General features: G+C 37.5%; 1 long non-coding RNA gene across 3 annotated transcripts in view; it reads left to right on the forward strand.

Moving 5' to 3' along the window:
* The window catches only part of LOC128314098 (uncharacterized), a 248,497-nt gene extending 244,768 nt beyond the window's left edge, over positions 1-3,729 (forward strand). For all 3 annotated transcript variants that reach the window (XR_008295504.1, XR_008295506.1, XR_008295507.1), the window contains one exon: positions 1,723-3,729. This is a non-coding gene — a long non-coding RNA (uncharacterized LOC128314098). The remainder of the gene's footprint in view (positions 1-1,722) is intronic.
* Positions 3,730-18,423: the final 14,694 nt, after the last annotated feature.

The following is an 18,423-nucleotide window of genomic DNA, read 5'->3' on the forward strand; positions in this document are numbered from 1 at the left end:
TCCAAAGCAGGTCCCAGGCTCTGAGCTGTCAGCATAGAGTCCAATGTGGGCTCAAACCCATGAACCATGAGATCATGACTTGAGCTGAATCCAGTCACTTAATCCACTGAGCCCCCCAGGGTGACCCAGGATAAGTGTTCTCTTGAATTCCCTTCACCTACTTCACCCATCCTCCCACCTACCTCCCCTCTAGTATCCACTAATTCTCTAAGTTTTTGTTTTACATTTTTTTCCTTTGTTCATTTGTTTCTTAAATCCCATATATGAGTAAAATCATATGGTATGTATCTTTCTGACTTATTTCACTTAGCATTATACCCACAAGGTTCATTCCTGTTGTTGTGAATGGCAAGATTTCATTCTTTTCTGTGGCTGAGTAATACTCCATTGTATATATCATATAGTATCATATATGATACTATATCATATATCATATATCATATGTATATATCATGTACATATATCATATATATATCATATATACTATATAGTGTATATATCATATATATATCATATATATATGATATATCATATCATATATATAATATATATCATATACATATATATGATATGTATATATATCATATAGTGTGTGTATATATCTATATATATATAGTGTGTATATATATATATATCTATGTTGTGTGTGTGTGTGTGTATCACACCAACTTTATTCATGTATGGCTGCACACTTGGGTTGCTTCCATATCTTGGCTATTATAAATAATGCTGCAATAAACATAGGGGTACATATATCTTTTCAAATTAGTGTTTTCATTCTCTTTGGGTAAATACCCAATAGTGGAATTACTGGATTATCTAGTAATTCTATTTTTAATGTTTGAGGAACCCCCATACTGTTTTCCATAGTGACTGCACCAATAATTCCCACTAATAGTGTACAAGGGTTCTCTTTTTTCCCTACATCCTCACCAACACTTGTCTTTTTGACAAAAGTCTTTGTCTTTTGTCCTGTCTTTTTGATACTAATCCTTCTGACAGGTATAAGGTGATATCTCATTTTGGTTTTGATTTGAATTTCTCTGAGTGATGTTGAGCATCTTTGTTTTAATTAAAGTTAAATGGGTTTTGTTATAGTTGGATTTAATATGCTAATGTGCATTATGAATTTTGTAGAGATAGGAGAGAGTATGAAGTATTCCTAAAATGACTTGTCCCATAGAACTCTTTCTGTGAACAACATTTAGGAAATGTATTTTGGTAACAGCATGTGTAGTAAGCACTTTGGAGCTATACTTTCTCGGTTCAGATCCCAATTCCTCCACTAATAGTGCTATGGTCTTGGACCACTTCACCTTTATGAACTTCAGTTTCTTCCTAGGAAAAATGGAGATGATACTAAGTACCTAACAGGGTTATTATGAAATTTTCTTGGTCTGATGTTTTTAAAAGTTTTAGAATACTGACTGGCCTATAGTGAATGCTCTTTCTCTCTGTGTGTGTATGTGTATGTGTGTGTTTAGTAAATTAATGAATACATCCTTTTCTAGCCTTGTTTACTAGTTTCCTATATTGTAAACCCCCTGAAATTTAGGAATGCTTTTTACAATATTTAGAGATGTACAATGTTAATACCTAGGAATAAGTATTAAGCATATACCTTGTGCTTAATAAATATTGGAGAAATGAATGGAAAAATGGATCTCATCCCATGAAAAGAGATCAGTAATCTGTAACTAAGTTTTTGTTATCTTTATGCAGAACCAAGTTAAAGAATACCCACCTTTTGACATTGTTATCAATAGACACCTGGATGAGAAGAATTCAACAAACAACTTTGGCCAAGATTCTGGTGCTTGGGGTGCACAGGTAAGATAAACAACAATCTGTTTTTCTTCTTCAGGGTGTTACATACCATGTCAGAACTTGAGAAAATAGATTTTAATTAGTTAAACAGCAGAATTAGGTTAAGGATCATTAGCTAATTTTCTTCAATCACTTTCTTAAGGCTGTAATTAACGTTAGTTATTTATCCCAAAACAATATTTTACCTTGTATGCACGAGCAAGTGCTAATCACAGGTTCACCTTGGTGCATATTGGCCTATGTTTCCAGAATCTTCAACCAAAATTTCTAATTGTTGGAAATAGAGACTTGAGCTAACAAAATGCAGTTGATAGACAGAAGGTAACAAATGGAATAAAGAAGACTAAGGAACAACAGCCAAAAATTAGAAGGCTGAATTAATAAAATTTATACTCCATGGAGAGAGGAGCCAAATACTCTCCTTTGTGGGCAGAGGCAAAAAGAGAAGACAGTAGCACCAGGTGGGTTTGGAGGACCCAAGAGTGGTCTTTCCCACAAGTAAGGTATGTGGAAGTGAGATTTGGAGGGGTTTCTCACTGGTGATAAGATATATCCACATAATGACATGTGATAGTAAAACTAAAAGATAATCAATTCATAACCATTTGCTGGACTTCTCTCTTGTCAGGAAGGCGAGTTGAAAAGAAGAGAGGTTTGTTGTAACAGTGTTTACAAACTGGGGTTCTCAGACCCCAGAGATCTTAGGATGTATTCTGGGGTGTCTGAGAGTTCTATGAAAGAATTTTCAGATATTATATTTTCACTATGATGACAAAGTGACCACCCTTTCAACTTAACTAATGGATATTTTGGATTATTTGTATGACCACAATATTATATGGAAAGATGACAGGATATTTCCTTCATTTCAGTACCTGGGTTTGCTATCAGTTAGAAAAATGGGTAGATTAAATATGAAAATGAAATGTTCATGTCAGTTGAGAACCAAATGGTGCCATGGTGTGCTGAAGTAAGAATTTGAGTAGATAAATGTGGTGGAAGAATTGAGTTACACACAGCACATGACAATGTAACTCAATAACATTTAAAAAATATTAACTGATTATTAAAAAAATTCATTCGAGTATAGTTAAAATATATCACTTTAGATTCAGGTGTACAACATAGTGATTTGATAAGTTTATATATTATACTATGTTCATTACAAGTGTAGCTACCCCTTGTCACCATATGACATATTACAATATTATTGATTATATTCCTTATGCTTATGTGCCTTTTATTCCTGTGACTTATTTATTACATACCTGGAAGTTTTTATCTCCCACTCCCCTTCACCCATTTCTCCCATACCTCCAGATCCTCCCCTCTGGCAACCATCAGTTTGTTTTCCATGTTTCTAAGTTCGATTCTTCTTTTAAAACTTTTTTTAGATTCCACATATGAATGAAATCATAAGGTATTTGCCTTTCTCTGACTTATTTCATTCAGCATAATACCCTCTAGGTCTATCCATGTTGTTCCAAAGGGCATTATTTCACCTCTTTTGTGGCTGTATAATATTTCAGTGTGTGTGTGTGTGTGTGTGTGTGTGTGTGTACACACACACATGCCACATGTTCTTTATCTGTTCTTCTATGGATGGACACTTAGGTGGCTTCCATGCTACTGCAAACTATGCTGCAATAAACATAGGGGTACATATATCTTTTCAAATTAGTGTTTTCATTTTCTTAGGTAGATACCCAGTAGTGGAATTATTGGATTGTGTGGTATTTCTATATTCAGTTTTTGGAGGAATGTCCATACTGATTTTCATGGTGGCTTGTACCCATGTACATTCCTAACCAACAGTGCATGAGGGTTACTTTGCTTCTATATTTTCACCAACACTTGTATTTTTTTACTTTTTTATTTTAGCTATTCTGACAGATGTAAGTTGATATCTTAAACTTTTAATTTTTTTTAACGTTTATTTATTTTTGAGACAGAGAGAGACACAGCATGAACGGGGGAGGGGCAGAGAGAGAGGGAGACACAGAATCCGAAGCAGGCTCCGGACTATGAGCCATCAGCCCAGAGCGCGACGCTGGGCTCGAACTCACGGACCGTGAGATCGTGACCTGAGCTGAAGTCGGACGCTTAACGTACTGAGTCACCCAGGCGCCCCAGTTGATATCTTATTGTGATTTTGATTTGCATTTCCCTCATGAGTGATATTGAGCATCTTTTCAGGTGTCTGCTGGCCATCTATATGTCTTCTTTGGAAAAATGTCTATTTTGGTCATCTCCCTATTTTTAATTGGATATTATTATTTTGGGGGGGGGTTGAGTTGGATAAGTTCTTTATATATTTTGGATATTACTCCTTAGTTATATAATTTGCAAATATCTTCTACCATTCAGTAGGTTGTCTTTTCATTTTGTTGATGGTTTCTTTTGCTATTAAAAAGCTTTTGATTTTGGTGTAGTTCCAATAGTTTATTTTTGCTTTTATTTCCATTGCTAAAGTTACACACCTAGAAAAATGTCTCTGTGGCTACTGTCAAAGAGATTACTGCCTATGTTTTCTTCTAGGAATTTTGTGGGTTTAGGTCTCTCATTTAGGTCTTTAATCTACTTTGAGTTTTTGTATATGGTAGAAGAAAGTGGTTCAGTTTCATTCCTTGTATTCAGCTGTTCAATTTTCCCAGCACAACTTATTGAAGATACTGTCTTTTCCCCATTGTATATTCTTACCTCTATTGTCATGGATTAACTGACTATATAAATATGGCTTAATTTCTGGGGTCTCTGTTCTATTGACCTATATGTCTATTTTTGTACCAGTACCATACTGCTTTGAATACTACAACTTTGTAGTATATACTGAAATCTGGGATTGTAGTAACTCCAAGATTGTTCTTTCTCAGGGTAGCTGTGGCTATTCAGGGTCTTTTGGGTTCCAAACAAATTTTAAGGTTATTTGTTATAGTGTTGTGATGAATGCTTTTGTTATTTTGATAGGGATTGCACTGAATCTGTAGATGGCTCTGGGTAGTATGGACATTTGAACAATATTAATTCTTTCAATCCAAGAATATGGAATATCTTTCCATTTGTGTCATCTTCAGTTTCTTCATCAATTTCTTATAGAGTAAATGTATTTTACCTCTTGGTCAAATTTATTTCTAAGTATTCTTTTTAGTATAGTTGTAAATGGTATTGTTTTCTTAATTTCTCTGTTACTTCATTATTAATGTATAGAAATGCTACCAATTTCTGAATATTAATTTTTTATTCTGCAACTTTACTGAATTCATTGATTACTTTTAGTAGTTTTTTTTTTTTTTTTTTTTTTTTTTTTAGGATTTTCTACATATAGTATCATGCTATCTGCAAATAGTGTAAGCTTTATTTTTTTCCTTACCAATTTGGATGTCTTGTGTTTCTTTTTATTATCTGATTGCTGTGCCTATGACTTCTAGTACTCTGTTGAATAGGAGTGGTGAGACTTGACATCTTTGCATTGTTTCTTAGAGAAAATGCTGTGTTTTCCACCTTGGAGTGTGATCTTGGCTGTGGTTTTTTCATATAGGGCCTTTGTTATGTTGAGATACATTCCCTCTAATCCCACATTGTTGAGAGTTTATCATGAATAGATGTTGAATTTCTTCAAATGCTTTTTCTGTATCTATTAAGATGATAAACTGATTTTTACCCTTTGTTTTCTTGTGTTGTAGTATCAACTGATTTGTGAACATTGTATCATGTATAGCTTCCTTTTTTGTGGTGTTGTATCTGGTTTTGGTATCAGGGTAATGCTGGCTTCATAGAATGAATTTGGAAGGTTTCCTTTCTTTTCTGTTTGGAGTAGTTTGAGAAGAATAGGTATTAACTCTTTTCTAAAAGTTGGATAGAATTTATCTGTGAAACAACCTGGTCCCAGACTTTTATTTTTTGATGTTTTATTGATTATCAATTCAATTTTGTTATTAATAATCGGTCTGATCCGATTTCCTATTTTTTCCCAATTCAGTTTTGAAAGATTGTATGTTTCTAGGAATTTATTTTCTAGGTTGTGCAGTTTGTTGGCATGTAATAATTTTTCATAGTATTGTCATAATTCTTTGTATTTCTGTGGTGTCATTTATTCACTTTCATTTCTGATTTAATTATTTGGGTCATTTTGCTTTTTTTCTTGATGAATCTGCCTAAGGGTTGTCAATTTTATCTTTTCAAAGAAACAGTCCTTGGTTCACTTGATTTTTTTTTCTGTTTTTGTTTGCTTTTTGTTTTTGTTTTTTACTTGTTTTTGTTTTTGTTGGTTTTTAGTCTGTGTGTCATTTATATCTACTCTGATCTTTATTATTTCCTTCTTTCTACCCACCTGGGACTTTGTTATTTTTCTAGCTCCTTGAGGTGTAAGGGCAATTGTTTGAGCTTGTTTCTTGTGGTAGGCCTCTATTGCTATATATTTTTCTCTTAGAACTGTTTTTGATGCATCCCAAAGATTTTGGACCATTGAGTTTTCATTTTAATTCATCTCTTTGTATTTATTCAAAATTATTCTTTGATTGATTCATTGACCAATTGGTTGCTTGGTCTTGTGTTGTTTAGTCTCCATGTATTTGTGTTTTTTTCTAGTTATTTCCTTGTGATTGATTTCTAGTTTGATTTCTACTGTTGTGGTCAGAATAGAAGTATAGGATGATATAAATCTTCAAAAATTTATTGAAGCTTATTTTGTAGGCTAATGTGATCTATTCTGGAGAATGTTCCATGTGCACTTGAAAAGCATATTTTGTTGATTTTGGATGGAATGTTGTATATATGTTATATTCTTCTGGTCCAATCCCTTTACTGTATTTTTTATTTGAGTTATTGTATTCTTCAACTCTGGTTCTTCCTATTATTTTTTATCATTTTATTGAAGGTCTCACTGTGTTGATTCATTCTGAAGGAGCAAAATAATAGAAACAAGGGCACTCTTCTTGGGGACCCACATATGCTACCAATTAACTAGTCCACAAACGCTAGTGTGGACAGCCTGGTGAGCATCTTTTCAATCATTACTTACATTCTTTATCAGGCATATTGCTTATCTGTATTTCTGTTCTTTTTCTGTGTGTGTGCGTGTGTGTGTGTGTGTGTGTTTTCTTATTCTTTCTTTGGAGCATATTCCTCTGTCTCCCCAGTTTGCTTGACTGTGTGTTTCTGTGGATTAAGTGGAACAGCTACTTCTCTTAAACTTGAAGGAATGGTCTCATGTATGGTTGTCCCCTATGTAGACTATTTGTGTTGATGACTTTTGCTGTCTGCTAGAGCTGTGGTTGGTGTGTACGGGGGTCCCTGGATTCTCCACACAGTGAGTGCCTTGGCAGATAGCTAAAGTTAAAGTAGGTGCACGGTGGGATGTCCTGAGGGTCTGCATGTAGAAAGCACCTAGAAAGGATAGTTGAAGCTGAAGCAGTAGTTTCTGGGGTGTCCTGGGGCTCTTTGTGCAGAGGGAATCCTGGCAGAATGGCTAGAACTGAGGTGATGTGTAGGACTCTCCACGCTGAGGGCAATGTGGTGGGACAGATGAAGCTGAATTTGGTGCAAGCCAGGTGTTCCAGGGTACTTAGTGCAGGGATTGTCTTGGCTAGATAATTGGAGATGAGGCTGGTGTGGGCAGGAGTATTCTGGGGCACTCTGTGCAGGAGGTGCCCTGTAAGCGTGGCTGGAACTGAAGCAAGCACAGACTTGGGGTTCCCGGGGTGCTTCATGTAGTGAGTACTTAGGCAGGGCAGCTGGATTTGAAGGAGACATTGTTCAGGAGTTTCTAGAATGTTCTGCACTGGAGGTGCTTTAATAAACCATCTGGAGCTGAAGTGGCATGGGCCTGGAGTGTTCCCAGGTGTTTTGCACCTATGTCACATTGGCATGAAGGCTGAAACTGTGGTAAACACTGATCATGGGTGTTCTCATGGGATTGGTGGCTGGAATAGGCTGGGGGTCTGGAGCTCACTGAGGAATCAGGCTGGTTAGGATGTTCAGACTGTGCACTGGTTTGTGCTTTCAAGTTGGGGGTGGAGTATAGATTGTATCCATCAGCCTCTCCCACCTGAGAGTGTTCCAGAAGCTCCATCCACTGTTTGGCACAGGTTGGAGGACTGGCCCTGTTATATGCTAATTTTTCTGTTCTATTCTATTCAATGCTTATTTTTGAGAGAGAGAGAGAGAGAGAGAGAGAGAGAGAGAGAGAGAAAATGAACGAGTTGGGGAGGGTTAGAGGGAGAGGGAGACACAGAATCCGAAGCAGGCTCCAGGCTCTGAGCTGTCAGCATAGAGCCTGACGCTGGGCTGGAACTCACAGACTGTGACATCATGACCTGAACCAAAGTTGGATGCTTAGCCGACTGAGCTAGCCAGGCACCCCAATGCTAGTTGGGAAAACCACAGCTTTTCTTATGTGCCCCAGGGTGACCAGGGCTGGTGTGGGCCATGGGATCTGGGGCTCACTGATGTGGCAGGTTGGCTAGTATGCATGGTTTCTGTTCCTCTTCATGTTATTAAGGTGGGAGTGGGGGAGTATGTAAATTGTGTCTGCCAGCCTCTCCCACCTGGAGGGCATTCTGGCAGCTCCCCTCTGTTTGGCACAGTTCTAGGGCTGTCTCTTTTATATACTAGTTGCTCTGTTAAGTCACAGCTTTTTTTCTGTGCCCCAGCATGACCAGGGCTGGTGTGGGCCAGTGAATCTGGAGCTCACTGAGGTGGTGAGCTGGCTCTGGCATCCTGACCCTGCTCTGATCTGTGCTTTCAAGGTGAAGGAGGAGCATAAATCACGTTGGGCTCCAGTCTCTCTGATCCAGAGAGAATTCACTCAGCTCATTCACCACTTGGCAGAGTTCTAAGGCTGGCTCTTTTATATGCTAGTTGCTTTTTTAAACTGTGGCTTTTTTTCTGTGCCCAAGGAAAGTGGAAATTGTTTCAGGTCCCTCAGTATTACCCCTTCCCAATGCAGTTTGCAACATCAGGGCTAGAGGTTCCCTTTGTTACTTTGTCTCAGTCCCTTTTCTCTTTTACTGTTACATCTTTTGTTGTATAGAAGCTGTTTGGTCAGCCCTCAGTTCTTCAGGAGGAATTGTTCTACACATAGGTATAATTTGGTGTGTTTCATGAAGGAGGTGAGTTCAGAGTCTTCCTTCATCACCATCTTGGACTACAAGTCTCCTAACAAATTCTTTGTGTCCATACTGTTCACAACAGAGATGTTAGAGGAGTCCTTTCCTACATGGACTTTATTTTGCATCCTGATACATAAATAGAACATGTAGGAGGTGGAAAACGTTTACATATATTTGGGGCATCCAGAAGTAGAAGGTATCTCTACTTTGCTCCCAGGGTTAGCGCCTAATGAAGGTGGCAAGATCCATACTCATTTTGACTGTTGAGTATAGCTGGGAAATGGGGTCATTGACAGTACAGTGGGGTCTCCTGAGCTTCAGCCAGGCATAGATATGGAGGAAAGTGCTGGAAGACTGAAGGAGCAAAAGGATAGAAACAAGGGCATTCTTCCTGGGGACCCACGTGTGCTACCAATTAACTAGTCCACAAACACTAGTGTGGACAGAGGATTTGAATATCAGATAGTTACATTCCCTGTCCCACCAACCCCCTGTCTCTTTTCATCTCTGTCATGCGCTTTGGTACCATCTAAGAACCACAGAACTTAGGTGCAATCAGGGGGAGAAGCAAGGCAAATCCTGAATTAACTCTGAGATTAAGTTTCTACTGTCCTGGCAGATGACAGCTAAAGAGAAGAATTAAATTGAGTCGTGGAAATGATGAATAAAAGGATTTTTACACCTGAATTTATAGACAAAGGTATATTTCTCTGTAGCATTAATTATAGGCATACCAACTCCAATGAACGTGGACAGTAACAGATCATTCCCTCTTCTTGTTATAAACAGTGATTTATTTTCAGCAAAACAAGATTATCTGTTACATTAAATAGTGTTAAGTGGAATTTTATCAGTTTTGTAATTTTGTTATATTTAATTCATTTTGGTTTTATAGTTTTTTAAGAGATGTAAGAATTATACCCAATTTTATGTTTTTATATGTTGAGTATAAAATACCACGAATTCACATCAACATTTAATCTACTGGAATATTTTTTATTTGAAAGGTGTCCATAATTTTTAAATCTGAGAAACATTGTCATGAAGACAGAGATGGTAAACTTCAAGGAATCTAAGAACATGAAATTAAGAAGTAAGATTTTGACATTGTTTTTCCAGTGTTGACCAGAAACTGACCACTATTAACTCTGCAAAACCATTTGAATTAATTATAGAAGCAATCTTTAGATGGAGACGGCCATCTATTTATTCTTGATCAGCCTTAGTAAGTTTGCATTGAGCACTAAACTAGGGTTTAAAGCAAGAAATAGAGGGCTAAGAACAAGATGGTGAAGGTATGGGAAGAGAAGCATTTGTAAGAGGTAGTAATAATAAAACATTGTCAAAAATGTCAGAGAACTAGGAAATAGAGGCCTATGAAAGGATAACTTTGCAGGGGTATGGTCAACAGTGTTCAATGAGGTCAGGAGGGTGAGAATAGGAAAACATTTATTGGATTTGGCAGTGGTGAGCAACACATTGGTGACTTCAAAATCAGGAGTGTGTTTTTGTGGGACTGCCAAGCCCTCTCCTGTCAGTAGGAAAATTGTCTGACAGAAAAAAAAAAACAAAAAAAAAATAGTTAAAACACCTCTAGCTTATTATCACATCAGCAAGCTCAGATGAGCATTTCCAGTGTGTGTGAATCCTTGGGTTTACATGCAGGGTAATCTCACACTCTACCCCAACTAAGTGCAGCTTGTGATTTCTTCTTTCCTGCTGATCATGCAGGTGCACATTTCTTCTTCTTCATAATGAAAATGTATTGACTGTGAACTTTCAAAGGTGGAATTTATTTCTTGATATTCTTGTTAAGTATCTCTTAACAACTTCAAATGCCTGAGATCATTACAGTTTCTGGGCTTTGTCATTAGAGCTTATGGAACACATCTATGGGAATAGCTTTGATTATGTGGAATTGGAATAAGCACAAATTTTCTGCTGAATTAGGATAATAGCAAAAATATTGAAGCTGGAAAAATCTTTGCGAGCAGGAAAATATAGACAAGGAAATCTGTCTTCTATACTGTGTTCTTTTTAAAAAAATATTTTAGAGAGAGAGAGCACAAGCAGGGGAGAGGGACAGAGAGAATCTTAAGCAGGCTCCATGCTCAGTGTGGAGCCTGATGCTGCAGGGCTCAATCCCATGAACCTGGGATCATTACCTGAGGTGAAATCAAGAGGTAGATGCTCAACCTGCTGAGCCATCCAGGTGCCCCTATGCTGTGTTCTTTCTAAAAATCAAAACAAAACATTGATCCTGTTGTTTCCCTGACCACTGACTCCTTAAAGCTACTAAATGAAGTTAAGCTTTTCTGAATTTTCCTCTACCCTACCTCCTTGGGCGCAGTATTGAGAAAATGTGAAGCCCTTCCCAAACCTTATCTCAGTATAGCTCCTGCCCACTAAACTCGGCTCTTCAGTCCTACTTGCTCATTGGCTCCTGGGGTGGCATACCTTATTCCATAGAAGGAGTTCAGTCTCCTGTATATCTTCCCAGCCAAAAAAGGAAAAATATCTCTGGGACATCCTCTTTCACTCCTCAGTATTTTCCTTTTACAACTTCTATATTTTACTCTTATCTCTCCATATTTTCCTCAGGCTTGCCATCAGATTTGATATCTCCCTTTTTGAAATAGGCCTTGCTATTTCAGCAGATATGTTTTGAACACATACTCCATTTCTCCTCTGCTGGGAAATGTGACTAACTAAGTGATGGCCTATTCTCCGAGGAAGTTCCCAGAGCAGTTGGGTTTCAAACCTACCAGAGCAGAGACTGCCAGGCTAGAACGTATCAGCGTTAGGTACTGTGCCATCGTGATAGTCGCAAAGTCTGGCACTGGGCTTGTCGCCTAGTAGAAACTTCAATATTTATTTATTAACCAGTTCTTAAACTCGATGTGCCTCAGTTGTCTTACCTGTGAGATGGTTTTAATAATAGATCAGCCTCATGGAGTGGTTTGAGAGAGTTACATTAATATATATAAGGTCGTGGATGGACTTCTGGGGAGGATGGCAGAGTAGGAAGATCCGTACCATAGATACAACTGGATGTCACCATATCAGTGTAAATAACCCAGAAAATGACCCAGAGACTGGCTGAACAGACTCGCCACAGCTAAATGTAGAGAAGAAGCCACAGTGAGGAATTTAGGAAGGGCAGAGACACAGTTGGGAGCTGACCAGACCTTCAAGACTGTGGGAGGGAGAGGCGCCACAGGCACAGAGAGGGGGAGAGAAACAGACCCTCACACCCAGCACTCCAGGCATGGGGAACCCACATGGGAAGATGAATCCTATAACATTTGGCTTTGAGGACCAGAGGGCCCTAATTTCATGAGAACTTACAATTCAGTAAGTACTTACAATGAGCACTTCCAGGCATAACATGTGGAATTTTAGATATCAGTGCTTGGCTCTGGGAGAGCTGGAAAATATTGGGAAACTGAGTTCAATCCCTTAAAGAGACAGCACAACAGACAGCCCCTTTGAGATCATAGAAGCAGCAGTTTGGAAAATGCCAGGGGTATACAAGAAGGAGGATTATTTACTAATCTCAGAGAGTACTGGAAAAGCAGGGATCTTTACGAGACTTCTCCAGGGACAAATGAGCTGGAGAGTGCCATTCCTTATCCTACCCCAGCCTAGACACACAGATACCTACAGGAATGGCACAGTGTCAACGTTCTCCACCTAGATTGCTAACACTGTGTCCCACCTCCTACATTCTCCTGTGAAGTTGCTCCATCCATCCAGGCCTCAGCTTGGGGTCTCCTCCCACAGCAGACCTTCCCCTGCACTCTTCTGCAGATCTACTCTTCCAGCCCCCGTGGCAGCAGTTTTCTAAAGAGGATCCAGTTCCTCTCCCAAAAGAGACCTGCATAAACCTTGCTAACATTATGTGCATCAGCCCTGTGTTCTCCTATCTGTCACTTCCAATACACCCTTGCCAGAGCCTATCCAAAGCAGAGCCACAAACGGCAGTGTGCAAACAACTCTGAAGGGATAGCACCACTCCAAATGACTCCTGCTATAGGGAAAGGGGAAGATAACCACACACACCAATCCAACTGCAGCCCCAACACTGGGCTGGGGTAGGTATCTAGTCTGACTGCAGACCCTACCCACCATGAAGCTTCTCAGGAAACAACACAGAGGAAGCATTCTGTAGGTCAGTGCTACTGCATGTCTGGCAAATGCCTGGTCTGACTCAACTCAAGCCCAAGGTGGCCCCACACAAGCCCTCTAACATCACAGGGACCAAACGCTGCCCACAACAGGCAAAGGCACCATTGCAGATGACTGGACTGAAGGCAAAAGTGGCTCAGTCATAATAGTAGGGCACATAAAACACAAATAGGAGACACCCCTGAAGCAGAAGATTCTGGTGAACATCAGATATTGCAGTACAGAACACTACAGGACCTCTTCTTCATAAGGCCACTGCTTTCAAGAGCAGAAGCTATAGCTGACTTTCCTAATACATAAAAACAGACACAGAGAGTTAGACAAAATGAGACAGAAGATATGTCCCAAATAAAAGAACAGGACAAAAGAACAGCAAGTGAGCTAAATGAAACAGATCTAAGTAGTATGCCTGATGGAGAATTTAAAGTAATGGTCATAAAGATAATCCCTGGGTTTCAGAAAAGAGTGGAGGACCTCAAAAGACCCTAAATGAAGAGTTAGTAAACACAAATGAGAACCAAGCATAGATCAAAAATTCAATATGTGAAATTAAAAATATACTAGATGGAATAAATTATAGACTAGAGGAAGCAGAAGAATGGGTCAGTCACATGGAGGACAGAGTAATAGAAAACACTAAAGCTGAACAAGATGGAAAAATTGGGGTCTCCTGGTTGGCTCAGTCAGTTGAGTGTCTGACTCTTGATTTTGGCTTAGGTCATGATCCCTGGGTGTGGGATTGAGCCCTGCATCAGGCTCTGTACTGAGTGTGGAGCCTGCTTGAGATTCTCTATCTTTGCCTCTCTCCCCATATGTACCTATGCGCTCTCTCTCTGTCTCTGTCTCTCTTTCCCTAAAAAAAAGGCAAGAGGAAAAAAATAAATGAAACTAGACTTAGGAAATGTAGTAACATCAAGTGTAATCACTTTCATATTAAAGAGATTCCAGAAGAAAAAAAACAGGGACCAGATATTTTTTTTGAAGAAATAAAAGCTGAAAATTTCTTGACTCTAGGAAATGAAATAGAAATACACATCCAAGAGGCACTGAGATTCCCCCAACAAAATCAAGCCAAGGAGATCCATAGCAAGATACACAGTAATTAAAATGGAAAAAGTAATGATAAAGAGAATTTTAAAAGCAGCAAGAAAAAAAGAAAACAGTTGCATACAAGGGAAACCCAGAGGCTATCAACTGATTTTTCAGAAAATAAGCCAGAAGGGAGGATACATTCAAAATACTGAAAGGGAAAAATCTGCAGCCAGGAACATTTTATCCAGCAAGGCTATCATTCACACTGGAAGGAAAGAGAAAGGATTTACAAGACAAAAGTTAAAGGAATTTATGACCACTAAACATGCCCTACCAAAAATGTTAAAGGGGGCTTTTTGAGTACAAAGGAAATATCGTAAGTATGAGTAAGGAAAAATATGAAGCAGAAAGTAGTAAAATTAAGTATATCTATAAAAATCAGTCAAGCCATTCACAAAATGAAAGTATATAAAGTATGATGCAATATACCTAAACGTGGGGCGGGGGTAGAACAGTAAAAATCAGGTTCAAGCTCAAGTAAGAGACTGCCAGATGCATAAGATGTTACATATGAACCTAAAATAGTCACAAATCAAGAGCCAGTACTAGATATGGAAAAAAAAAGAGAGAAAAGAATCCAAAGATATCACCAAAGAAATCCAGCAAACCATGAGAGATGAAAGCAAGAGAAAAAAGCAATAGATGGCTACAAAAACAACCATAACAAAAACAAGTAACAAACTGGCTAATAAGTACATATCCATCAATAATTACTTTGATTACAAGTGGACTAAATGCTCCAATAAAAAAAATAGGGTGACAGATGGACAAAAAAACCAAGACCCATCTATATGCTGCCTACAGGAGACTCATTTCAGACTTAGACACATGCAGATTGAAAGTGAAAGGATCTAAAAGCATTTATAATGCAAATGGGGGTGAAAAGGAAGTCATGGTAAGAATACTTCTATCAGACAAAACAGGTTTTAAAACAGACTGTAACAAGAGACAAAGAAGGACACTATATAATCAAAAAGAGAACAATCCAACAAGAAGATACAACAATTGTAAATATTTATGCACCCAATATAGAAGCATCCAAATACATAAAGTATCAAATAACAAACATAAAGGAAGTAATTGATAGTAATACAATGATAGTAGGGGACATTAACATCCCACTTACATCAATGGACAGATCATCAAAACAGAAAATCAAGGAAACAGTGGCTTTGAATGGCACAGTGTACCAGATGGATTTCCAGGTATATTTAGAACATTCAATCCTAAAACAACACAATATACATTCCTTTTAAGTGCACCATGGAACATTCTCCAGATTAGATCACATAGTAGGCTACAAAACCAGTGTCAACAATCTAAAAAAGATTAAAGTCATACCATGCATCATTTCTGACCACAATGCTATGAAACCTGAAATCAACCACATGAAAAAAATCTGGATAGAACACAAATACCTGGAGGTTAAATAACATGCTACTAAAAAATGAATGGGTCAGCCAAGAAACCAAAGAGCAAATCAAAAAATACATGGAGACAAATGAAAATGAAAACAAAATTGTCCTGAATCTTTGGGATGCAGCAAAATCTATTCTAAGAGGGAAGTTTATAGCAATACTGGCCTACCTCAGGAAGCAAGAAAAAAAAAATCTCAAGCAACCTGACCTTACACCTAAAGGAGCTAGAGAAAGAAGAACAAATAAAATGTAAAACCAGAAGAAGGAAGGCAATAATAAAGATTAGAGCAGACATAAGTGAAACAGAGACTAAAAAACAATAGAACAGATCAATGAAACCAGGAGTTGATTCTTTGAAAAGATCAACAAAATTGATAAGCTAGCCAGATTCATAAAAACAAGAGGATTCAAACAAAATCAGAATGAAAGAGGATAAAAAACAATTGAAACCACAGAAATCCAAAGGATTATAAGAGAATGTTATAAAAGTTATATGCAAACAAATTGGACAACCAGGACGAAATGGATAAATTCCTAGAAACCTTTAACTTCCAAAAACTGCATCAGAAGAAATAGATCATTTGCATAGACCAATGACCAATATTAAATTGAATTAGGAAAGCAAAAATGCCCAAGAAACAAAAGTGCAGGACCAGACTTAACAGGTGACTTCTACCAAACATTTAATGATTTAATACCTATTCTCCTCAAACTATTCCAAAAATAGAAGATGGAGGAAATCTTCCAAATTCATTCCATAAGGCTAAGATTACCCTGTTAATAAAACCACATAAAGACACTACAAAAAAGTGAAGGCCAATATCTTTGATAGAGATAGATACAGAAATCCTCAATAACATATTAGCAAACCAAATCCAACAATATATTAAAAAAATGATTCACCATGATCAAGTGGGATTTATTCCTGGGATGCAAGGGTGGTTCAATATTCACAAATCTGTCAATATGACACATCACATCAACAAGATAAAGGATAAAAACTATATGAAGATTTCAACAGATGCAGAGAAAGCACTTAAAGTACACATTCATTCATGATAAAAACTCTCAACAAAGTAGGTTTAGAGGGAATATACTTCAACATATTATAGGCCATATATACCTCAGAGCAAACATCATACTCAATGGCGAAAAACTGAGAGCTTTCCCCCTAATATCAGGAACAAGGAAGGATGTCTACTCTCATTACTTTTATTCAACATGGTACTGGAACTTATAGCCATAGCAATCAGAGAAGAAAAATAAATAAAAGGCATCCAAATTGGTAAAGACATAAAACTTTCATTATTTGCAGATGACATGAAACTGTATAGAATACCCTAAAGATTCCACCCTGACCTGCTATAACTGACAAATGAATTTAGTAAGATCCCAGGGTACAAAATCAGGATACAGAAATCTGTTGCATTTCTATAAATTTATAATGAAGTAGCAGAAAGACAAATTAAGAAAACATCCTTATTTGGAATTACTTCAAAAAGAATAAAGTACCTAAGAATAAACTTAACCAAGGAAGCAAAAGACTTGTACTCTGAAAACTATAAAACACTGATGAAAGAAATTGAAGATGACACAGACAAGTAGAAGGCTATTCCATGCTCATGGACTGAAAGAATTAATATCGTTAAAATGTCCAGACTACTCAAAGCACTCTACAGTTTTAATGAAATACCTTTTAAAATACCAAAAGCATTTTTCACAGAAGTAGAACAAATAGTCCTAAAATTTGTATGGAACCACAGAAGACCCCCCTGACTATGCAAAGCAATCTTGAAAAAAAGAAGAATAAAACTGGAGGTATCACAATCCCAGATTTCAAGATATATTACAGGGGCTGTAGTAATCAAAACTGTATGGTACTGGCACACAAATAGACACATAGATCAATAGAATAGAGAGGCCAGAAATAAACTCAGAATTATACGATCAACTAGTCTTTGACAAAGTAGACAAGGATATGCAATGGGAAAAAGTCTTTTCAGCAAATGGTGTTGGAAAAACTGGACAGCTACATGCAAAAGAATGAAACTGGACCACTTTCTTATACCATACACAAAAATAAACTCAAAATGGATTAATAATCTTAGTGGATACCTGAACCCATAAAAAGGCTAGAAGAGAGCACAGGCAGTAATTTCTCTGACATTGGTCATAGCAACATTTTTCTAGATATGTCTTCTGAGGCAAGGGAAACAAAAGCAAAAATACACTATTGGGAGTACATCAAAGTAAAAAGCTTTTGCACACCAAAGGTAAAATCAACAAAACTAAATGGCAACCTATAGAATGGGAGAAGATATTTACAAATGACATATCCAATAAATGGTTAGTATCCAAACTACATAAAGACCTTGTACAAACTAACCAAAACCTGCCAAATAGTCCAATTAAAAACGGACAGGAGATATGAGCATTTCTAAAGAACGCATCTGGATGCTCAACAGACACATGAAAATATGCTTAACATCACTCATCATCAGGAAAATGAAAATCAAAACCACGATGAGATATCACCTCACACCTGTCAGAATGGCTAAAATAAAAAAAAAAAAACACAAGAAACAAGTGTTGGTGAGAATGTGAAGAAAAAGAAATCCTTGTACACTGTTAGTGGAAATGAAAACTGGTGCAGTCATTGTGGAAAACAGTACGGAGATTCCTCCAAAATAGAATTACCATATAATCCAGAAATTCATTACTGCTATTTATCCAATGAATGTGCAAACACTAATTTTAAAGGATATATTCACCCCTATGTTTATTAAAAC

Source organism: Acinonyx jubatus, chromosome A1 (genome assembly GCF_027475565.1).
Source record: "Acinonyx jubatus isolate Ajub_Pintada_27869175 chromosome A1, VMU_Ajub_asm_v1.0, whole genome shotgun sequence".
NCBI classification, from domain to species: Eukaryota; Metazoa; Chordata; class Mammalia; order Carnivora; family Felidae; genus Acinonyx; species Acinonyx jubatus.